The sequence below is a fragment of the Crinia signifera genome, chromosome 6 (assembly GCF_055691185.1).
Source record: "Crinia signifera chromosome 6, ASM5569118v1, whole genome shotgun sequence".
In the NCBI taxonomy this organism is placed as follows: Eukaryota; Metazoa; Chordata; class Amphibia; order Anura; family Myobatrachidae; genus Crinia; species Crinia signifera.
In genome coordinates this window covers 28441086-28466963 of record NC_139222.1, presented here as the reverse complement: position 1 = coordinate 28466963, position 25878 = coordinate 28441086, and the positions used below count along the sequence as shown (strand labels likewise).

The window sequence follows — 25878 nt, the reverse complement described above, 5'->3', positions numbered from 1 at the left end:
TTTGGAAAAGAGCCTATTGATATAGCGATCTCCCCAGTGAAAAGGTTCCTTCATACTTTGAGAGATAGGGGACAAATTTCTAGAATATATGGAGAAATAAATAATCAAATTAATCCGTATATATTTGATCAGCTTAAAAATAAATGGGAATCAAATTTAGGGGAGCTTTCTAATGAACAGTGGACACAAATACTCAGCTCTACTAAAGATACTACACCATGTCAGCAGACACATTTTTACGTTACACACAGAATCTACCGCACCCCTATATCCCTATATAAGGCAAAATTGAGATCAAACTCCCTTTGCCCAAAATGTGGATTAGAAGGAGCTGATTTTTGGCATATGTTGTGGACTTGTCCACTAATATATGATTTTTGGATGAGAGTATGGGAGGATATAGTATCTACTGAGCTAACCCTTCCGATAAGGTCAGCTCTTTTATGTTTATTTGGGGTAGACCTACAAGAGACACACTCCTTAATAATATATCAATATGTTCTTTGTTTAACAACTCTGGCTAAGGTGCTGATAGCCAGAAAATGGATGGCCCCCGAATCTCCCAATATTTTTCACTGGAGAGCATTGGTTAACGAGGTATCTGGACATGAAAGGATCATGTATAAGAGCAGAGGCTCATATCAAAATTATAGGAAAAAGTGGGATAGATGGAATATGTCAATGATAGGAACAGATATTCCCCCTTCTGAATTATAATAATAGAGGGGAAAATTTGAATTTATAATTTATAGATATAAGAATTTAGTCAATAAATAGACAAAAAAAAAAAAGTAATTCAGAGGTATATAATGAGTAAATAGCTTACTTAAAGCAATAGGTATTAGTAAAAGATACAAGGAAGATGTATCATAACCCTAGCGGGGGTCTTCTATTTTTTCTTTAACCCCTTCCTGACAGAGCCAGTTTTTGCGTTCCTGACAGAGCCCTTTTTTTCAAATCTGACATGTCTCACTTAAGTGGGGATAACTTTTTTTTGCTTTTACTTATCCCAGTGATTTTGAGATTGTTTTTTCGTGACACATTGTACTTCAAATTAGTGGTAAATTTGGGTCGATACAGTCTGTGTTTTTTTGTGAAAAATACCAAAATGTCGTGAAAAAATGGAAAATTTAGCAATTTGCAAAATGTTAAATTTTCTGCTTGTGAGACAAATAATCATACCACTCAAAATAGTTAATAACTAACATAGACCATATGTCTACTTTATGTTGACATCATTATTTCAACTTCCTTTTCATTTTTTTGGACACTAGGAGGCTTACAATATGAATAGCAAATTCTCAAATTTTCAAGAAAATTTCAAACACTGATTTTTTTAGGGACCAGTTCAGTTCTGATGTGACTTTGAGGGACTTGTATGTGAGACACCCCCATAAATGATACCATTTCAAAAACTGCACCCCTCACAGTATTCAAAACAGCATTTTGGAAGTTTGTTAACCCTTTAGGTGTTTCACAGGAATTAAAACAAAGTGTAGGTGAAATTTCAAAATTTCATTTTTTTTGCAGATTTGCAATTTTAATACATTTTTCTAAGGAACACAGTACATTTTACTAGAGAAATGTGACTAAAAATTGATTCCCCCAATTCTTTTGTTTTCATAAATATCCTATATGTGGCCCTAGTGTGCACGTTGACCAAACCACAGGCTTCATAATAGAAGGAGCACCTACTTGATTTTGGAGCCTCCTTTTTATGAGATTATTTTTTAGGCACCATGTAGGTTTCTAGGCACCATAAGATGCTAAAAGTTAGGAACCCCCCCACAAGTGACCCCATTTTGCAAACTACACCCCTCAGGGAATTCATCTAGGGGTATAGTGTACATTTCAAACCCCCAGGGGTTTCACCAATTGTGGTACAACTGGGCAGTGAAAATGAAAAATTAAATTTTTTACACAAAAATGCAGTTCTGGCTCAAAATTTTTCATTTTCAGAAGGTATGAAGGAGAAAAAGCACCCCAAAATCTGTGCCCCAATTTCTCCCGAGTACGGCAATGCCTCACATGTGACCAAAAAATACCATTTGGGTGCATGGCAGGACTCAGAAAGGAAGGAGTGATTTTTGGATTTTGCAGCTCAGATTCTGGTGGAATGTTGGTGGGTGCTATGTCGCATTAGCAAGACCCCCCAAGCACCAATACAGTGGAACCCCCCCACAAGTGACCCCATTTTGCAAACTACACCCCTCAGGGAATTCATCTAGGGGTATAGTGTACATTTCAAACCCCCAGGGGTTTCACCAATTTTGATACAACTGGGCAGTGAAAATGAAAAATTACATTTTTTTACACAAAAATGCAGTTCTGGCTCAAAATTTTTCATTTTCACAAGGAATGAAGGAGACAAAGCACCCCAAAATCTGTGCCCCAATTTCTCCCGAGTATGGCAATGCCTCATATGTGACCAAAAAATACCAGTTGGGTGCATGGCAGGACTCAGAAGGGAAGGAGTGATTTTTGGTGGTGGAATGTTGGTGGGTGCTATGTGGCATTAGCAAGACCCCCCAAGCACCAATACAGTGGAACCCCCCCACAAGTGACCCCATTTTGCAAACTACACCCCTCAGGGAATTCATCTAGGGGTATAGTGTACATTTCAAACCCCCAGGGGTTTCACCAATTTTGATACAACTGGGCAGTGAAAATGAAAAATTACATTTTTTTACACAAAAATGCAGTTCTGGCTCAAAATTTTTCATTTTCAGAAGGTATGAAGGAGAAAAAGCACCCCAAAATCTGTGCCCCAATTTCTCCCGAGTACGGCAATGCCTCACATGTGACCAAAAAATACCATTTGGGCGCATGGCAGGACTCAGAAGGGAAGGAGTGATTTTTGGATTTTGCAGCTCAGATTCTGGTGGAATTTTGGTGGGTGCTATGTCGCTTTAGCAAGACCCCCCAAGCACCAATACAGTGGAACCCCCCCACAAGTGACCCCATTTTGCAAACTACACCCCTCAGGGAATTTATTTAGGGGTATAGTGTACATTTCAAACCCCCAGGGGTTTCACCAATTTTGATACAACTGGTGAGTGAAAATGAAAAATTACATTTTTTACACAAAAATGCAGTTCTGGCTCAAAATTTTTCATTTTCACAAGGAATGAAGGAGACAAAGCACCCCAAAATCTGTGCCCCAATTTCTCCCGAGTACGGCAATGCCTCACATGTGACCAAAAAATACCATTTGGGTGCATGGCAGGACTCGGAAAGGAAGGAGTGATTTTGGGATTTTGCAGCTCAGATTCTGGTGGAATGTTGGTGGGTGCTATGTTGCATTAGCAAGACCCCCCAAGCACCAATACAGTGTAACCCCCCCACAAGTGACCCCATTTTGCAAACTACACCCCTCAGGGAATTCATCTAGGGGTATAGTGTACATTTCAAACCCCCAGGGGTTTCACCAATTTTGATACAACTGGGCAGTGAAAATGAAAAATTACATTTTTTTACACAAAAATGCAGTTCTGGCTCAAAATTTTTCATTTTCAAAAGGAATGAAGGAGACAAAGCACCCCAAAATCTGTGCCCCAATTTCTCCCGAGTATGGCAATGCCTCATATGTGACCAAAAAATACCAGTTGGGTGCATGGCAGGACTCAGAAGGGAAGGAGTGATTTTTGGTGGTGGAATGTTGGTGGGTGCTATGTCGCATTAGCAAGACCCCCAAAGCACCAATACAGTGGAACCCCCCCACAAGTGACCCCATTTTGCAAACTACACCCCTCAGGGAATTCATCTATGGGTATAGTGTACATTTCAAACCCCCAGGGGTTTCACCAATTTTGATACAACTGGGCAGTGAAAATGAAAAATTACATTTTTTTACACAAAAATGCAGTTCTGGCTCAAAATTTTTCATTTTCAGAAGGTATGAAGGAGAAAAAGCACCCCAAAATCTGTGCCCCAATTTCTCCCGAGTACGGCAATGCCTCACATGTGACCAAAAAATACCAGTTGGGTGCATGGCAGGACTCAGAAGGGAAGGAGTGATTTTTGGATTTTGCAGCTCAGATTCTGGTGGAATTTTGGTGGGTGCTATGTCGCATTAGCAAGACCCCCCAAGCACCAATACAGTGGAACCCCCCCACAAGTGACCCCATTTTGCAAACTACACCCCTCAGGGAATTTATTTAGGGGTATAGTGTACATTTCAAACCCCCAGGGGTTTCACCAATTTTGATACAACTGGGCAGTGAAAATGAAAAATTACATTTTTTACACAAAAATGCAGTTCTGGCTCAAAATTTTTCATTTTCACAAGGAATGAAGGAGACAAAGCACCCCAAAATCTGTGCCCCAATTTCTCCCGAGTACGGCAATGCCTCACATGTGACCAAAAAATACCATTTGGGTGCATGGCAGGACTCAGAAAGGAAGGAGTGATTTTTGGATTTTGCAGCTCAGATTCTGGTGGAATGTTGGTGGGTGCTATGTTGCATTAGCAAGACCCCCCAAGCACCAATACAGTGGAACCCCCCACAAGTGACCCCATTTTGCAAACTACACCCCTCAGGGAATTCATCTAGGGGTATAGTGTACATTTCAAACCCCCAGGGGTTTCACCAATTTTGATACAACTGGGCAGTGAAAATGAAAAATTACATTTTTTTACACAAAAATGCAGTTCTGGCTCAAAATTTTTCATTTTCACAAGGAATGAAGGAGACAAAGCACCCCAAAATCTGTGCCCCAATTTCTCCCGAGTATGGCAATGCCTCATATGTGACCAAAAAAAAGGGATTTTTGTAAGAACTTACCGTTCGAATCCCTTTCTCTGATATGGTCCTGGTGACACAGCTCAACACTGGGATGTAGGAGGGTCCGAAGGAGCCAGGCACCTATCCTAAAGTTTTAGAGGGTAGGCTCCTCCCCTACTGCATCCCTGGACTCTTCAGTTCATCTTTCAAAGCCACTGGAATACATTAACTCAGTACAAACGCCTGCACATATTATATGCACATTTTATAACAGAAAACTGTTAACTTTTAACCATTTTAACATGAACATCATGAAACTTCTGGCATACTTACTGAGCGTAAGGGAGGGATCGCTGTGTCACCAGGACCATATCAGAGAAAGGGATTCGAACGGTAAGTTCTTACAAAAATCCCTTTTTCTCTTTCAATGGTCCTGGTGACACAGCTCAACACTGGGACGTTCCAGAGCCGGTCCTTTGGGAGGGTACGCTCAGGTCTGCAGCTCTCAGCACTGCTCGCCCGAATGATGCGTCCTCCGACGCGAACTCATGGAATCTATAGAATTTGGCAAATGTGTGAACAGATGACCAAGTGGCAGCTCTGCAAACCTGCTCAGCTGTGGCCCCATGTCGAACCGCCCAAGAGGTGGCAACTGACCTGGTGGTATGCGCATTTATTTTGGCCGGTACTGGTCTACCCACTTTGGTGTATGCAAAGGCTATCACAGACCGCAACCACCTAGCAATAGTCTGCTTAGATGCAGGCCAACCAATCTTGTGTACGTCATACAATACCAACAATGTGTCAGTCTACCTGACACTCTTCACTCTGTCCACATATATGCGTAAGGCACGCACAACATCCAAAGTTCTCAACTTGTCCCTTTTCTTAGAACCCTCTGGGGGTTGAAACACAGGTAGAACTATCTCCTGATTTAAATGGAAGGTAGATACCACCTTCGGTAAAAACTGAGGCACTGTTCTTAAAACAGCCCTGTCATCATGAAAAATTAAGAAAGGAGATTTACATGACAAAGCTCCCAATTCTGAAACTCTTTTAGCAGATGCTACTGCTAACAAAAACACTAGCTTCCACGTAAGAAACTTAAAGTCAGCCGACCTTAAAGGTTCAAAAGGTGCCTTTTGAAGGCATTCCAAAACCAGTGATAGATCCCAAGGTGCTACTGGTTGCTTGTATGGAGGTTTCAACCTGGATACTCCTTGTAAAAAGGTTTGAATTTCCGGCAAAATGGCTATCTTTTTCTGGAAATAGATGGACAAGGCCGAAATCTGCACCTTCAGTGACTGAAGGCTTAGGCCCGATGAAAAACCATCTTGTAAGAATTCCATCATTCTTAATAGCTTAAAATGAGATGTATGAGCCTTTCTTCTCTCACACCATCGAATGTAAGTCTTCCAGACTCTATAATAATTTGCCGAAGATACAGCTTTTCTGGCTTTTATCATAGTCTGTACTACTGCCTCAGAAAACCCTTTTCTTTTTAAAATGGTGGTTTCAATAGCCAGGCCGTCAAAATCAATCGATCTGAATCCAGGTGATTGAAAGGGCCTTGTCTTAGAAGGTCTGGTCTCAGAGGTAGACGCCATGAGTCCACAGACAACCTCTGAAGCCTCGAGTACCAGGATCTCCTTGGCCAATCTGGGGCCACTAAGATCACTGGAACCTTCTGCCCCTGTATTTTCTTCAGAAGTCTCGGTAACATTGGTACTGGTGGGAATGCATAAAGGAGATCTCCCTGCCAGTGAATAGTCATGGCATCCACTGCCTCCGCTAGTGGATCCCTTGTTCTGGCATAGAACCTGGGCACTTGACGGTTGATCCTGGATGCCATCAGGTCCACATCCGGAGTTCCCCACATCGAAGTGATTTGGTGAAACACCTGAGGGTGTAAGCTCCATTCCCCTTCCTTGAGCTCCTCCCTGCTCAGGAAGTCGGCTTCTATATTCTCTATTCCTGGGATGAATATAGCCGATACAGCTGGAACATTCTGTTCCGCCCATAGGAAGATTCTGGATACCTCCCACATGGCCAATCTGCTGCGTGTACCTCCCTGGTGATTCAGATACGCCACAGCCGTGGCATTGTCGGTCTGAATCCTCAAAGGGAGGTTCTGTAACCTGTCTCCCGCCAAGGAAATGACTTTCCAGACAGCTCTCAGCTCCAAGATGTTGATTGGTAACGCTGATTCCTCTGCCGTCCACAGGCCCTGAAGCCTGAGATCCAGGACTATTGCCCCCCAGCCCCTGAGACTGGCGTCGGTAGTTACTATCAACCAGTCCCAGGTCTGTAATGACCGACCCCACTGAAGGGAATCTACTTCTGTCCACCATTTCAAAGATTCTCGGGTGTCCGAAGACAGCACTATCATCTCGGATTTCATGGTCAAAGTGTTTCCTGACCAGGCTGACAAAATGTTCCATTGGAACCTCCGAGAGTGTAACCTGGCAAATTGAAGCGTCTCGAATGACGCCACCATCTTCCCCAGGAGCTTGAGGCACCTCCATACTGAAATGCTCTGAGCCCTGAGAATCTCCTGGACTAGGGTGACCAGATCCCTGGCCTTTACCTCCGGGAGGAATACCCGATGAAGATGGGTGTCCAGTATGACTCCCAAGAATTGGAGCCTTTGTGACGGTACCAACTGAGATTTTTGCAAATTTAAAATCCAGCCGTGAGCCTGCAAAAAACTGATGGCCTCTGCCAAGTGACTCTGCAGCATGGCTGCTGACTCTGCTTTGAACAGGAGATCGTCCAAATAGGGTATTACTGTGATTCCCCTGAGCCTCAGCACCGCCGCCATTACTGACATTATCTTTGTGAATACCCTTGGCGCGGTTGCTAGCCCAAAGGGTAACGCCCGGAATTGTAAATGCAGGTCTCCTATGGCAAACCTCAACAAGGTCTGATGTTCCGGGTGTATAGGAACGTGCAAATATGCGTCCTGGACATCCATGGACGCCAAAAATTCTCCCTGGTCCAGACTCAGGAGTACTGACCGTAGAGACTCCATTTTGAAATGGTCTACCCATAAATGAACATTTAGAGACTTCAAATTTAGTATTGGTCTGAAAGACCCGTCTGGTTTGGGCACCAGGAACAGCGTGGAGTAAAAGCCTTTCTTCCACTCTGTCTTGGGGACTAGTGTCACCACCCCTTTTTCCAAAAGGGAGTGCGCTGCTCTCACAAGAGCTGTACGCAGCCGTGCCTCCTTTGGTAAGGATGTGGGAATGAACCTCTTCGGAGGTGGCCCTCTGAAAGGGATTTTGTAACCCTGTGTTATGATGTCTAGCACCCAGGCATCCTGGTCTAGAGAAGCCCAAGCGTCCCTGAAGAGCGTGAGACGCCCGCCCACTTTTGTCACTGTCGGGCAAAGCCCCTGACAGTCATGCAGAGGATTTATCCTCTCCTTTATTGGCAGGCTTCTTGTGAAAAGAGCCAAATTTTGACTTTTGTGTCTTGCCTCTAGAGGGCTGAAACCTTCCCCTGAAAGACTGTCCTCGAAAGGACGCACCACCTCTAGGGGAGGGCCGAAAGGACGGCTTAAAAGCAGAAAATCTGGACGTCTGCTTTGCGGAGGAGGCCGGCAGGAATGTACTTTTGCCGCCTGTGGCCTGTTTTATAATCTCCTCTAATTCGGTACCAAAGAGTACCTTTCCTTTGAAGGCTAATGTTTCCAGAGCCTTCTTGGACTCATTGTCTGCTTCCCAGGCTTTTAGCCAAAGCACTCTCCTGGCATTAATGGAGACTGTGGACACTCTGGTTGCCATTTTAATAGCTTCCTCCTCTGCTTCAACTGCATATTCTGCTGCTGCCTTAATCTTTTCTGCCAGCAGTAATGCACCCGGGTCAGCCTGCAGCATGGTGCATAATTCACCAGCCCACTCTATCATGGCCTTAGAAACCCAGGCTGAAGCAATAAGGGGTCGTAAGGTAAACCCCACCCCTTCAAAGATAGCCTTGAGGTTTCCCTCCAGCTTTTTATCCACAGAATCTTTAAAAGCTGCACCGCCCTGTACTGGTAATACAGTAGCCTTGGACAAACGTGCCACTGAAGCGTCCACAACTGGGACCTTTTCCCAGAGCTCCGCATGAGACTCTGGCATGGGGTACAGACTAAGGAATCGCTTAGGCATCTGAAGCCTCTTATCAGGAGTTTTCCAAGCCCCTTCTAACAATTCCTGTAACCCCTCATCTGAAGGAAAAGTAACAGCCTCCTTCCGCTGTCGCTTAAAAACACCTTTAACAGGAGTCTTATCCTCCACAGTCAGCTTTAAAGCCTGCTTCACAGCTATAATGAGATCCTCTATACCAGCAGCAGAGTTCTCTTCCAAATCATCACCCTGATCCCAGGGGATGTCAGTATACTCTCCTTCCTCTTCATCTACCACAGTAGTTAAGGCATAAGACCTTCTAGGGGTCCCTGCCACATCATCCATTTTGTCCAGCATTTCACTGAACCTGTTAATCCCTTTTGCAGTATCCTGCATCACCTGGATAAGTGCAGGATCTGCCTGGGTAAGAGGCAAGGAGCCAGACGACTGCTGAGATGATGGCATAGGTCTCTGTGATTCTACCAGCCCATCACTCTGCCTGTCCAAAAGCTGCACCAAAGCGTTTACTGACCTGCCTAGGGCCCTGGCCCACGCAGGTTCCATATGCTCTGCCCTATGGGGATCACTGCCCATGGGTCTCACATCAGCGCAAGTAATACATAAGCCCCCCTTGGCCATCTGCTCAGGGACAAATTTTTGTGTGCAAACATTGCACGCGCTCAGTGCATTAAGGGCTCCCTCCCCCAAAACCACAGCCTGATGCTCAGACATGACGCAAGTGATAAAAGTATATCTATCAGTATACACAGTGCAAACAATGTACAAGCGTTTATACAGAGGCAATGCACCCAATCACTTATCTGTCTGTTGGTTTCAACTGCGGGGAAGCGATGCCCAGGAAATCCAAGTCACTCTGCCAGGATCAGTAAGCCAGCTCAGCTCCGCTGCAAGCGTTCTGAAAGGCGCCAAAGTCAGAGTGAAGGAAGAGACCACAGGTCCCTGCTGCTGCGGGGTCCGTGACCTTTTGGCGCCAACCACCCCCAGCAAGCCGCTCCTTAGGTAGGATTTCCTAGTTCCAGTGTCTCCCCCTCAAATGGGGATCACTTGGAACATGCCTGTCACAACGCTGCTGTCCTCTCATCTAGGAGCTCAGCGTGTAAGCTCCGCATAAAATGGCCGCCGCCATCACGGAGCGCCTGTCCCCCATGATCCCCACCTAAGCGTGGAGCCGGTTTCAGGGTACTCCGGAGCCCAGGCAGCCTTTTAGAAAAGGCTATAAGCGCTGCACAGGGAGACCAGACAGCGTCTCCCCTGTGCACAGTGAGCTGACAGGACGCGCTTCTGTCAGCTCCTGCTGCGCAAGCAGTGTGAGGATTCACTATGAGAATCCTCACACTGTGCCTACCTAGCTAGGGTAAAAGTTAATAAAATAATAAAAAATCCCCTAACTACTCTAATTCTTCGGCTGCTCCTGCAGCCCTTTAGAATAGCACCCACTCCAGTGGGCACCTAACACGAACTGAAGAGTCCAGGGATGCAGTAGGGGAGGAGCCTACCCTCTAAAACTTTAGGATAGGTGCCTGGCTCCTTCGGACCCTCCTACATCCCAGTGTTGAGCTGTGTCACCAGGACCATTGAAAGAGAAATACCAGTTGGGTGCATGGCAGGACTCAGAAGGGAAGGAGTGATTTTTGGTGGTGGAATGTTGGTGGGTGCTATGTCGCATTAGCAAGACCCCCAAAGCACCAATACAGTGGAACCCCCCCACAAGTGACCCCATTTTGCAAACTACACCCCTCAGGGAATTCATCTAGGGGTATAGTGTACATTTCAAACCCCCAGGGGTTTCACCAATTTTGATACAACTGGGCAGTGAAAATGAAAAATTACATTTTTTTACACAAAAATGCAGTTCTGGCTCAAAATTTTTCATTTTCAGAATGTATGAAGGAGAAAAAGCACCCCTAAATCTGTGCCCCAATTTCTCCCGAGTACGGCAATGCCTCATGTGTGACCAAAAAGTGTCAGGACTCAGAAGGGAAGGAGTGATATTTGGATTTTGCAGCACAAATTCTGGTGGAATGTTGGTGGGTGCTATGTCGCATTAGCAAGACCCCCCAAGCACCAATACAGTGGAACCCCCCCACAAGTGACCCCATTTTGCAAACTACACCCCTCAGGGAATTCATCTAGGGGTATAGTGTACATTTCAAACCCCCAGGGGTTTCACCAATTTTGATACAACTGGGCAGTGAAAATGAAAAATTACATTTTTTTACACAAAAATGCAGTTCTGGCTCAAAATTTTTCATTTTCAGAAGGTATGAAGGAGAAAAAGCACCCCAAAATCTGTGCCCCAATTTCTCCCGAGTACGGCAATGCCTCATGTGTGACCAAAAAGTGGCAGGACTCAGAAGGGAAGGAGTGATTTTTGGATTTTGCAGCTCAGATTCTGGTGGAATGTTGGTGGGTGCTATGTCGCATTAGCAAGACCCCCCAAGCACCAATACAGTGGAACCCCCCCACAAGTGACCCCATTTTGCAAACTACACCGCTCAGGGAATTCATCTAGGGGTATAGTGTACATTTCAAACCCCCAGGGGTTTCACCAATTTTGATACAACTGGGCAGTGAAAATGAAAAATTACATTTTTTTACACAAAAATGCAGTTCTGGCTCAAAATTTTTCATTTTCAGAAGGTATGAAGGAGAAAAAGCACCCCAAAATCTGTGCCCCAATTTCTCCCGAGTACGGCAATGCCTCACATGTGACAGAAAAATACCAGTTGGGTGCATGGCAGGACTCAGAAGGGAAGGAGTGATTTTTGGATTTTGCGGCTCAGATTCTGGTGGAATGAATGGTGGGTGCTATGTGGCATTAGCAAGACCCCCGAAGCACGGTGAAATTATGAACCTAATAATCCATAGATGTGTGGTATATTTTAAAACACTCCTTTATACATAGGCCGGGTTTGTCGGGGCAAGTGTCACACTGGAAAATAGTTTGCTTTCTTATTCCCTTTTTATAGCAAACTTTGCACCTTTTTTGTGTCCTGCCCTTTTTTCCAGTGGAGGGGATTTCATCAGGAAAATGCTGCCCTGGTACAATACGGGGGCCAGTACTAGAAGTACTGGGGCCCTCTGCCTGCTGGTTCCCAAATATTAGGCCCTTTATGACTTCCTCTTGAAAGTGCATAAATGTCCCCCTCTGGCCGGTAGAACGGAATAGCACGTAAGCGTTATACAGTGCCATCTGGATGATATACACGGCCAGCTTCTTGTACCAGATTTTTGTTTTCCGCAGGGCACTGTACGGCTTCAGTACCTGATCTGAAAGATCCACTCCGCCCATGTACCTATTGTAATCCAGGATACAATTAGGTTTTGAGGTGTGGGTACTGGTACCTCGTACAGGGACGGAGGTGGTACTGTCTCCGTGAATTGTTGTCAGTATAAGGACATCCCTCTTGTCCTTATATTTGACCAACAACATATTTTCGGTGCATATTCCCCTGCTTTCACCCCTTCTCATTACTTGGGCAATGTGCGTTTTTGGGAGGCCTCTTTGGTTCTTGCGCACAGTACCGCAAGCTACTGTACCTCTTGAACCAAGGGCCTTAAACAGGGGGATGCTAGTGTAAAAGTTATCCACATAGAGGTGATAACCTTTATCCAGGAAGGGGTGCACTAAATCCCAGACAATTTTTCCACTAACACCTACGAGGGAGGGGGGGCATTCTGGCGGTTCAATTCTTGAATCCTTCCCTTCATATACCCTAAACATGTGGGTGTACCCTGAGGTGCTTTCACACAGCTTATACATTTTTATGCCATACCTTGCCCTCTTACTGGGAAGGTACTGGCGGAATTTAACCCTTCCTTTAAAATGTATAAGGGACTCGTCAATACAAATACATTTTTCAGGGATGTACATCTCTGCAAATTTGGCACTGAAATGATCAATGACCGGCCTGACTTTGAATAGCCGGTCAAAGGTGGGATCATCTCTGGGTGGGCACTGTGCATTATCGTTGTAATGCAAAAATTTAAGGATCATCTCAAAACGAGCCCGAGTCATGGCCATACGGTAAAATGGGGTGCTGTACAGAACATCTGTACTCCAATATTGCCTAATTTCTGGCTTTTTTACTATGCCCATATGAAACACCAGACCCCAAAACGTCATCATCTCTACTGCATCTACAGGGGTCCACCTAGCAAATGATGACGTGGGGTTTTGAGCACTAAACTGCTGGGCATATAAATTAGTTTGGTCCACCATTAAATTTATAAAATCATCAGAGAAAAATAATTTGAAAAAGTCAATTTCTCTGAGACCTGTGGAATCAAATTGGATTCCTGGCATGGCCAAAAACTCAGGAACCTGGGGCTCAAAATTGTCTGGTGGTGGGGTCCATACGAGATCAATTATTGGGGGGGGGGTCTCAGCTGCTCTACGGGGGCGTCTTTGAGGGGGTCCCTCATCACCAGAGGAGGAAGAGGAGCTTAAGACGAATCCTTCAAATTCCCCGCTTGCATCACTGGCTGTGTCAGAGTCAGAGGCAAGCATGGCATATGCCTCCTCCGCTGAATACATTCTTCTGGATGACTGGGATGACATTTGGGATGACATTTGGGATGACATTTTTATTTTTGTGTTACTGGTAGTGAAATGTTTCAACACGTGTATAGTGTAGGGGGGGGGGGTACAAACTTTATTTCAACCCGGGGGGTATGTAGTGTGTAGTGTGTATGTAGTGCAGAAAAAAAAAATACTTTATACAGGAATTTGATCCCAATAAAAAAAAAAAAAATTGAAGGGGTTAAAAAAAAAAAAAATTGAAGGGGTTAAAAAAAAAAAAAAAAGGTCCTGCGCCAAAAATTGAGCACAGATGTTGGTCAGTAACGTCCGTCACTGAACAGCGCTCAAAGGCAACAGGAATTTGATCAAAAAAAAAATAGATCAACCCTGTGCCGAAAAAGCTGATCAGTGATGTACGTCACTAATCAGCGCACAGTGGCCACAGGACACCCACAAAATCACAGTGTGTGTAAAAAAAAAATTAAAAAAAGACCCCACAGCACCCTCAAAAAAAAAAAAAGGTGATCACTGATGCGACACTGATTACCAGTGAGGGGCAGCAGGTGCACAACCTTTGGTGCAACTGGCAGCAACTGACAGGTATATATAAAAAAAAAAAAAACCTCTGCACCCCCAAAAAGTTGCTGATCACCTCAGATATAGTGATCAGCACAAAAGGCGGGGGCAGCAGACACAAAATATAGCACTCTCTATCACTCTCTGTCACTATCTCTCTCTATCTCTCTATCTCTCACTATCTATCACTCTATGACACTGCAGCAGCAGCACTGACAGTTATATATATAAAAAATAACCCCTGCACCCCCAAAAAGTTGCTGGGGGTGCACAAAAGGGGGGCAGCAGACACAAAATATAGCAGTCTCTATCACTCTCTGTCACTATCTCTCTCTATCTCTCTATCTCTCACTATCTATCACTCTATGACACTGCAGCAGCAGCACTGACAGGTATATATATAAAAAAAAAAACCTGCGCCCCCAAAAAGTTGCTGATCAGTTAATTTATACTGATCAGCACAAAAGGGGGGGCAGCAGTCAGTTATATAAAAAATATATAGCACAATCTGTCACTATCTCTCTATCTCTCTCTCTCTCTATCTATAACTATATCACACTGCAGCAGCACAAAATATAGCACTCTCTGACACTATCTCTCTCTATCTCTCTATCTCTCTCTATCTAACGCTATTACACTGCAGCAGCACAACACAGGAAGTCACAAGTAGTAACAGGATCCAGGAAGCATCCAGCACGCTACAAGCAGTGATGAAGCAGTGATCAGGTAAGTATTTAGCAAGGATCAGGTCAGTATATCACGGCAGCTAGGTACGGTGACCGCACTGCACGCAATTCCAGACCGGAATGGCGTCTGCAGTGCAGTCACCGTTAGTTTAAATCCCCCTCCATGGCTGTGATTGGTCCGTCGGTCCGACGGGCCAATCACGGCCTTTGGGGGCGGGGTGAGGTGGGGTGACACCAGTGTCACCCTTACACCCCGTGGTGATTGGTGCTGTACTTTACAGCACCAATCACCTCCGATCCCTGTGTCACCGGCGAACGTTATTCGCCGGTGACACAGAAAACGCTGTAATTGGCTGTTCACACTGAACAGCCAATCACAGCGATCGCCGACGGGGGGGCGGCATCGCAGCCCCCCCTGGGCATGCAGGGACATGTCTGCTGTCAGGGACAGCAGACATGTTTAAACTGTCACCGCGTCTATAGACAAGGTGACAGTTTAAAGCCATGACGTACATTTACGCCATGTGTCGGGAAGTACTTCCCGACCATGACGTAAATGTACGTCAAATGTCGGGAAGGGGTTAAACGTGCAAAACGTCCTATATAGACATATCCACACGGGCACCGAATCCGGTGGCTACTACATTTGCTACTACATGCGAGGATGTGTTTCATAGGGATTTTGTGTTCAGAATGAGGATGTAATATGTAGTTCCCTAGTGTTCCTTCTAGGAACTGGGCAGAGCATGGGGCATGCATGGGGGCAGCATAAGTGGGGCAGACCGGTTCCGCTGCTGTCACCATTGTGGGCGGTTCCGGGTCACCGCCGTCACTAAAGGGAGCGGGTCCGCCCGCCTCCGTCACTAAAGCAGAGGCTGTTTTAGCGGGGCGCTGCTAGAGGAGCATGGCGCATTTTGCCCTTTAAATCGGGCAGGGTGCAGCGCCCTGCTAAAACAGCCAAGCAGAAAACACTAGTTCCAGGTCTCCATGTAGCGGCAAGTGATACAGTTGGTGCATTTATATGCACCCGGTTTCCTGCCTAGAAAAGTGCCACAGATAGTATTCCTTGATATGGCTACATTGTTCTGGACTAACCAGTCCTTGATATTGCTTCCACGTTGGTGGCAGTTCATCAAATAGGTGTTCTGAAGATATTGTAGGTTTGTATCAGTGGTAACGAGCGGCCAATGTTTTCTTGATGTGTCAGTAATAAGTGTAAGATAGTGTTCTTATCTGTGGCCTTATAAAAGTTGTCTGTTTCCATCCATTTGTTCTGTATTCGACTGGTTTTAACACCCAGATAATTGATGGTGGTGTAGTGGCGATGGAACTGAAGTGGATAGTCTCATCCAAGTATTAGTCCTTAAAATGTTGGAAATTACGCACCATTTTATTGGATTTTTGAATTGATGAAGCCTGCGAGTGCCGCTTTTTCTACAACTTACTATCGATATCTCTGGAGGGCACCGGAGCATCTGTTACCCAGATTGGGTGAGTGTCGCTCTGCCAACCTCAACCTATCATCTATATATGTCTAGTGTCTGTGTGTCTCTGAAATACTGCCATCTGCTGGCAGAGAGTGAAACTACATCTCTTTCTCTCACACATGCACAAACACAGAGGCAATCACAAGGTAGCAGACTAGCTTTCGAAGCTTTTGCTTCGAGTAGGCTTACTAGTGTGTGTGTTATATATATATATATATTAGAAAAATGAAAATAAAAGCAATATATTTTTGAAAGGAAACCTATATAATGCAAAGCATCTGACTATGCACTTTCTCCTGACTGACTGGGAAAGTGTGTAATTAGCAGTATTAGAAGTGGTGTGTCACATCCACCATGGCTCTCACCCAAATCCCCTGTGCTGTGCCCAGCCCTAGGCTCTCTAACCGCATGTGTAACACTATGGCGCTCACCTCTGCTTATGTCCCTGGTACTGGTGGGGTACATGTGTCCGCGCTGTCACCGCGTGGTGACGGTGGTGCTGTGTGCTCTGGTGCCATGCAGGGCATGAGCGGTATGAGACCTGAACCGCCATGTGTGTTTGTGCCTGGTTAGGCCTGTGTCTGAATGCCGGTGTTTGCGCAGCTGCGAACACTCATTGCCGGCTGTAACCTGTCGCCCCCTCTGGCGGCCGCCATCTTTTTGGTTCGCTTAGCCTCCCCTGTGCGGCTCCGCCTCCCCTGTCAATAGGCTGACCAATAGCCACACAGTCCACCTGTTAAGTACTGACTGGCCGGGTTAGACCGGCAGTCAGTACAATGATGTCTACCCCTATGCATCATTGCTCCGGTCTGGCTCTGTAGTTCCCACTACAATCCTTCGTGCCTCTGATTGCAGCCACGATCCAATCTAGCAAGGACAGTCTTCTTCATTAATATTCTTTATTCTTCAATCTTCAAACCAATCATCCAATCTTCCATCCAATCATCCAATCCTCCAACCAATAATCCAATCTTCCAATCAACCATCCAATCTTCCAGTTATTTCTTCATTCAAACATCCAATCCTTCAGTCAATCCATCAATTACCCAATCAAATCCCTTCTTCTTCATTTATTCTTCAATTCTTCAAGCAACATTATAATATTCTTTTAAGTACCAAGCATCATCATATTCTGCAATAAGGTATTGGACTATTGACTTTTACATTGGCATAATCTACAGTATATCATTTGTGCCATCAGTATCACTTGTCTTGCAATATCTTTATTAAATCAATTTCATTTTATTCTATTGTTTCACTCCCTTCTGTCGTGGATGCAATATCCTTACATTAAAGCACCCAGCCTCCGTTACACTACAGCTGGTGCTTCTAAGACCGTGACATGGTGTAACTACCAAGGGTGCAGCTGCTATCGGGCCCGAGCTGTTTCTAGGGCCCGCAGCTCCCCCTGTACCAAGTCCTGACTGCACCAAAGATCAGCAGCATTCAGCGCTACCTGCTCCACCTTGCCACGGCCCCCTCACCTTGGCCCGGCCAATGCAAGCTGCAGCACATCCACTGAGGATGAAGCTGTGGTCCCTCAACCCTCCTGGCTGGCTTCCAGCAGTCCCGCGATTTGCGGTCATTTAGGGGGTGTGGCCTAATGCAGTGAAGTGCCCACCCCCATAAGAGGCCCCCTGGCTGTGCTCCCACCGACTGCTGTAATGAGGTATGCTCATCCCCACTCTCTGTCTGAAGCTGTCTAACTTCCCACCTCTCTCTTTTTCTAACGCTGTCACATCCCCCCTCTCTGATGCTGTCTATTCCCCCTCTCTGATGCCGTCTCCTCCCCGTCTTTCTCTGATGCCGTCTCCTCCACCTTTTTCTCTGACGCTGTCTCCTCCACCTCTTTCTCTGATGTCGTCTCCATTCACCTCTCTCTCTGACGCCGTCTCCTTCCACCTATCTCTGACACCATTTCCTCCCGCTCTTAAGGGCCCCATACATCAGCAATCACAATTTATGGATTTCCAGATCCAGGGATTTTTTGGCCAGATAAATGGATTTTACAATCTATCTGACTTTGCCCACACATTAAAGATTTATTTCAGTGATCGGCAGATTTTTCCATCTAAAGATTGCATCTTCATATCTGGAAATTGCCCCAATCAATTGTCATTTCAGCTGTTCATAATGTAAATAGATGAAGAAGACGAATTGGGAATGCCCACACATATAAAAAAGATCTGCAGATAATACCAGATTATTAAGCATGTTTAAAAACCTGATTAAGCAATCGATTGGCGATTTTGATTGGGATTGACAAAAGGGGGAGCCCACACACCTAAAATTAATTGTGGCAATCATCTCCATATCTGAAAATTGTCACAATTAATTGCTGATGTATGGGGCCCTTTACTCTGACCCTGTCTCCTCCCCCTCTTTCTCTGATGCTGTCTCCTCCCTCTCTGATGTCGTCTCCATTCACCTCTCTCTGATGCCATCTCCTTTCTCCTCTCTCTGATGCCATCTACTTCCCCCTCTGTCCGATGCCATCTCCTCCCCCCTCTCTCTGATGCCATCTCCTTCCACCTCTCTCTAATTCCATCTCCTCCCCCTCCCTCTGACGCCATCTCCTCCCAGTTTTCTGGACCCGGAAGTTGTTCCCTTTTACACCGGCGTTACCCGGAATTATGCTGGGTAGGGGACGCCGGTGAATTCATGCCCGGAGCCGGCTCTCGGAGATAAAATCATCTCCAAGCACCTGGAAACCTGCCAACCGTCAACCCTGCAACGCTGACCGACGTGCTGGGGCCAACCCAACACCCAAGTAAGCTGCTGGACTGCCCCCAGCCTCCGTCCATGAGGTGAATGGATGCCGCACACAGGCATACATTCACCTCTGCTGCTGTTTGCATAGTACCGGGTCACCCATTTACACGGCCCCTGACTCCGGGGAAACCCAGTGTCCGACCCTGAACATTTGCCGGGTCGGACAAGGGTAACAGGACCCGGGTTATTTTTTTTTATTTGCCCTTTTACACCAAGCCCCGGCCCGGACTGGAGCGGCAATAACCTGGGTAGCGACTCTGGTGTAAAAGGGATATAAGTGCACATATGGCTCACACCCAGCAATCACTACTATGCTGTTACTAGAAGTATAATACCTGGGGTTACCTGGTGCCAGCTGCAGCACTCTCCCTCCTGCCTGCCATGCACACCAGGAAGGAGCGTTTCCTTGGTAACACAGCTCCTCCCACTCTGCCCCACACAGGAAATACACTGTGGCTACAGCCGCGGGGAAGTCTGGGAGCCGAGTACAAACTACAACACAATGGCCGCCGCTGTATGAGGACACACGATGAGACATCACTAAGAGACTGGTAGAAGCGGCAATTGCATTGAGAGAATGCACAGAGAGAGTTCTGTGAGGTGCGGTCACCGGTAGTAGTTTCCATGCTATAATACGACCAGAAAGGTTCCATAATAATTGTCCCTTGTGTAACGGAGCGGCGGCCATTTTCCCGAAGACCAATCCACGCGTTCAGTGGCGGCAGCATCTCGGCTCCCTGCTGGGGCAGCGCTGCTGAATCTTAGGTGAGGCCTCTCACTTCCAGAAGCCACGGTGATAAGGTTACGGGGGACCGAGAGAAGATATTGCTGTATCTGGCAGCAGGTGATGGTATTGTACTGCCCTGGTGTTATTATACAGGCGGAGCAGCCTGTGGTGTCTTTGTATAAGGGAAGGATCGGCCTGCGGTGTCCTGTAATACAGGGGGAGCAGCCTGTGGTGGACTCCTGCGATACAGGGGGAGCGGCCTGTGATACAGGGGGAGCGGCCTGTGGTGTCCTGTTATACGGGGGGGGGGGGGGGTGGGAGAGTGGCCTGTAGTGGCCTGTAGTGTCCTGTTATTCAGGGGGAGCGGCCTATGATGTCCTGTTATACGGGGGAGAGGCCTGTGATGTCATTTTATACAGAGGGGGAGCGGCCTGCGTTATCCTGTCATACTGTTTATACATGGGGAGCGGCTTGCTGCGTCCTTTTATACAGGGAGGAGCATCCTGCAGCGTCCTGTTATAGGGGGGGGGGGGGGGGGGGGGGGGTTGTTTATACAGGGGGAGCAGCCTGTGGCAACCTGTTTATGCAGTTGGAGCGGCCTGTGGTGTGAGCGGCCTCTGCCGTCCTATTTATACAGGGGGAGCGGCCTATGGCATCCTGTTACAAATGTTATACAGAGGGAGCAGCCTCTGGTGTGGTGTTATTATTATATAGTTCAGCATCCTCTGCCTTTTTTTAAGATTACCATTAGGGAGCAGCTTTTGGTGTCCTGTTACAAAACAAATTTATTTTATATTATTTTTTTCAGGGTTTTGAGTCTCTGATATCTTCGTAGTAGTATGATGATTATACAGTGCGAGCAGCCTTTGGTGCCCTATTACAGACAACCATCTACTACAATGAACGTTGTAGTGGTATACTATAGCGCTTATACTATACATGTACCCATTGTTCTCTGTATGATATATATATGTGCGGAAACATTAGAGGCTGCTCTTGTGCCTCTGTGTAGATTTTTCTTATGGTGGCCATACACTACTGGGATGTATCGCAGCAGTGTATGGCCCGAGGATGGACAAGGAGCAGAGTCACATGACTGAGAGGATTCTAAATATCACCCTGGAGATCATCTACCTGCTGACTGGGGAGGTGAGGGGATCTGGGAGTGTCACTGTGACATCACCTATATCTATAGTAATAATACAGGGATGTGACTGGGGAGGTGAGGGGATCTGGGAGTGTCACTGTGACATCACTTATATCTATAGTAATAATACAGGGAGGTGAGGGGACCTGGGAGCGTCACTGTGACATCACTTATATCTATAGTAATAATACAGGGATGTGACTGGGGAGGTGAGGGGATCTGGGAGTGTCACTGTGACATCACTTATATCTATAGTAATAATACAGGGACGTGACTGGGGAGGTGAGGGGATCTGGGAGTGTCACTGTGACATCACATGTATCTATAGTAATAATACAGGGATGTGACTGGGGAGGTGAGGGGATCTGGGAGATGTCACTGTGACATCACTTATATCTATAGTAATAATACAGGGACATGACTGGGGAGGTGAGGGGATCTGGGAGATGTCACTGTGACATCACTTATATCTATAGTAATAATACAGGGACGTGACTGGGGAGGTGAGGGGATCTGGGAGCATCACAGTGACATCACTTATATCTATACTAATACAGGGATGTGACTGGGGAGGTGAGGGGATCTGGGAGTGTCACCGTGACATCACTTATATCTATAGTAATAATACAGGGACGTGACGGGAGGTGAGGGGATCTGGGAGTGTCACTGTGACATCACTTATATCTATAGTAATAATACAGGGACGTGACTGGGGAGGTGAGGGGATCTGGGAGCGTCACTGTGACATCACTTATATTTATAGTAATAATACAGGGACGTGACTGGGGAGGTGAGGGGATCTGGGAGTGTCACTGTGACATCACTTATATCTATAGTAATAATACAGGGACGTGACTGAGAGGTGAAGGGGATCTGGGAGATGTCACTGTGACATCACTTATATCTATAGTAATAATACAGGGACGTGACGGGAGGTGAGGGGATCTGGGAGCGTCACTGTGACATCACTTATATCTATAGTAATAATACAGGGACGTGACTGGGGAGGTGAGGGGATCTGGGAGTGTCACTGTGACATCACTTATATCTATAGTAATAATACAGGGACGTGACTGGGGAGGTGAGGGGATCTGGGAGCGTCACTGTGACATCACATGTATCTATAGTAATAATACAGGGATGTGACTGGGGAGGTGAGGGGATCTGGGAGTGTCACTGACATCACTTATATCTATAGTAATAATACAGGGAGGTGAGGGGACCTGGGAGCGTCACTGTGACATCACTTATATCTATAGTAATAATACAGGGATGTGACTGGGGAGGTGAGGGGATCTGGGAGTGTCACTGTGACATCACTTATATCTATAGTAATAATACAGGGACGTGACTGGGGAGGTGAGGGGATCTGGGAGTGTCACTGTGACATCACATGTATCTATAGTAATAATACAGGGATGTGACTGGGGAGGTGAGGGGATCTGGGAGATGTCACTGTGACATCACTTATATCTATAGTAATAATACAGGGACATGACTGGGGAGGTGAGGGGATCTGGGAGATGTCACTGTGACATCACTTATATCTATAGTAATAATACAGGGACGTGACTGGGGAGGTGAGGGGATCTGGGAGCATCACAGTGACATCACTTATATCTATACTAATACAGGGATGTGACTGGGGAGGTGAGGGGATCTGGGAGTGTCACCGTGACATCACTTATATCTATAGTAATAATACAGGGACGTGACGGGAGGTGAGGGGATCTGGGAGTGTCACTGTGACATCACTTATATCTATAGTAATAATACAGGGACGTGACTGGGGAGGTGAGGGGATCTGGGAGCGTCACTGTGACATCACTTATATTTATAGTAATAATACAGGGACGTGACTGGGGAGGTGAGGGGATCTGGGAGTGTCACTGTGACATCACTTATATCTATAGTAATAATACAGGGACGTGACTGAGAGGTGAAGGGGATCTGGGAGATGTCACTGTGACATCACTTATATCTATAGTAATAATACAGGGACGTGACGGGAGGTGAGGGGATCTGGGAGCGTCACTGTGACATCACTTATATCTATAGTAATAATACAGGGACGTGACTGGGGAGGTGAGGGGATCTGGGAGTGTCACTGTGACATCACTTATATCTATAGTAATAATACAGGGACGTGACTGGGGAGGTGAGGGGATCTGGGAGCGTCACTGTGACATCACATGTATCTATAGTAATAATACAGGGATGTGACTGGGGAGGTGAGGGGATCTGGGAGATGTCACTGACATCACTTATATCTATAGTAATAATACAGGGACGTGACTGGGGAGGTGAGGGGATCTGGGAGCGTCATTGTGACATCACTTATATTTATAGTAATAATACAGGGACGTGACTGGGGAGGTGAGGGGATCTGGGAGTGTCACTGTGACATCACTTATATCTATAGTAATAATACAGGGATGTGACTGGGGAGGTGAGGGGATCTGGGAGTGTAACTGTGACATCACTTATATCTATAGTAATAATACAGGGACGTGACTGGGGAGGTGAGGGGATCTGGGAGCGTCACTGTGACATCACTTATATCTATAGTAATAATAAAGGGACATGACTGGGGAGGTGAGGGGTTCTGGGAGCGTCACTGTGACATCACTTATATCTATAGTAATAATACAGGGAGGTGAGGGGATCTGGGAGTGTCACTGTGACATCACTTACAGTATATCTATAGTAATAATACAGGGACATCACTATGCTGGTGAGGATATCTGAGAGTGTCAGTGATATCACTGATATATTATTACTACAGTGACCTGATTGGTGGATTTTGGTAATTACATATCATAGCACTAATAGAGGGTGATGACTGGGAGTATAATATTTATTTACAGTTTCTTATATAGCGCAGCAGATTCCGTTGCGCTTTACAGTTTTAGAAAGTGATAAAACAAACTGGGTAACAACAGACAGACTTGGAGGTACGAGAGCCCTGCTGCAAGCTTACAATCTATAGGGACATAGGAGGGAAACACAAGGACAGGCACCAGTAATAGCATAGCAGTCCCACCGAGTTACAAGTCCAGAATGGAAACTATATAATACATAAGTGCCTCAGAGGGTTATGCGTATGTAACTTAAATATTATAGGCTTGCCTGAAGACGTGAGTTTTCAGGGAACACTTGAAAGTTAGTGGAGAGTCTTATTGTGCATGGAAGGGCATTCCATAGGCTGGGAGCAGCCCGATGAAAGTCCTGCAATAGTGAATGGGAGCTAGTGATCTGTGCAGGAGAGAGACTCAGCTCTTTTGTAGAGCGGAGTGGTCGAGATGGGAGATATTTTGTGATAAGTAAAGAGATATAAGCTGGTTCAGTATGGTTAATAGCTTTATATGCGAGTAGAAGGGTTTTATATTGAATACGGTAAGGTACGGGCAAAGTATGCGAGTGCATGCAGTAATAGTATATTTTCCAATACACAGGGTTACAAAGTAGTGAAGAAGACATCCAGTGACCATGAGACACCCAATTGCCATCCCTGTGTGTCAGGAGAACTGAGCAGGACCCAGAGTTCCATCCCGGTACCTCCACCTCACTCACTGATACATGGGAGAGACAAGGAGCAGAAGATCCTGGAACTCACCAACAAGATCATCCAGCTGCTGACCGGAGAGGTGACTGCTGGGAATGGGGCATTATACAGAAACACCGGGGGATGTGACTGGAGAGGTGGCTGCTGGGAATGGGGCATTATACAGAAACACCGGGGGATGTGACTGGAGAGGTGGCTGCTGGGAATGGGGCATTATACAGTAACACCAGGGGATGTGACCGGAGAGGTGACTGCTGAGAATGGGACATTATACAGTAACACTGGGGGATGTGACTGGATAAGTGACTGCTGGGAATGGGACATTATACAGTAACACCGGGGGATGTGACAGGAGAGGTGACTGCTGGGAATGGGACATAATACAGTAACACCGGGGGATGTGACCGGAGAGGTGACTGCTGGGAATGGGGCATTATACAGAAATACCCAGTGATGTGACTGGGGAGCTGACTGCTGGGAATGGGGCATTATAAAGTAACATCGGGTGATGTGACCGGAGAGGTGACTGCTGGGAATGGGACATTATACTGTAACATCGGGGGATGTGACCGGAGAGGTGACTGCTGGGAATGGGGCATTATACAGTAACACCGGGGTATGTGACCGGAGAGGTGACTACTGGGAATGGGGCATTATACAGTAACACCGGGGGATGTGACCGGAGAGGTGACTGCTGGGAATGGGGCATTATACAGTAACACCGGGGGATGTGACCAGAGAGGAGACTGCTGGGAATGGGACATTATACAGTAACACCTGGGAGGGATGTGACCGGAGAGGAGACTGCTGGGAATGGGACATTATACAGTAACACCGGGGAGGGATGTGACCGGAGAGGTGACTGCTGGGAATGGGGCATTATACAGTAACACCGGGGGATGTGACCGGAGAGGTGACTGCTGGGAATGGGGCATTATACAGTAACACCCGGTGATGTGACCGTAGAGGTGACTGCTGGGAATGGGACATTATACAGTAACACCGGGGGATGTGACCGGAGAGGTGACTACTGGGAATGGGGCATTATACAGAAACACCCAGTGATGTGACTGGGGAGCTGACTGCTGGGAATGGGGCATTATAAAGTGACACCGGGGGATGTGACCGGAGAGGTGACTGCTGGGAATGGGACATTATACATTAACACTGGGGGATGTGACCGGAGAGGTGACTGCTGGGAATGGGACATTATACAGTAACCCTGGATGATGTGACCGGAGAGGTGACTGCTGGGAATGGGGCGTTATACAGTAACACTGGGGGATGTGACCGGAGAGGTGACTGCTGGGAATGGGGCGTTATACAGTAACACTGGGGGATGTGACCGGAGAGGTGACTGCTGGGAATGGGGCGTTATACAGTAACACTGGGGGATGTGACCAGAGAGGAGACTGCTGGGAATGGGACATTATACAGTAACACCGGGGGATGTGACCTGAAAGACGACTGCTGGGAATGGGACATTATACAGTAACACCGGGGGATGTGACCGGAGAGGTGACTGCTGGGAATGGGGCA

General features: G+C 46.5%; 1 protein-coding gene across 1 annotated transcript in view; it reads left to right on the top strand.

The window, feature by feature from the left end:
* Nucleotides 1-24253: 24253 nt before the first annotated feature.
* Nucleotides 24254-25878, top strand: part of LOC146010187 (uncharacterized) — a 31346-nt gene continuing 29721 nt past the window's right edge. Inside the window, exon 1 of the mRNA XM_083151183.1 lies at nt 24254-24421. The gene's annotated coding sequence lies outside the window, so the exon portion shown is untranslated. The remainder of the gene's footprint in view (nt 24422-25878) is intronic.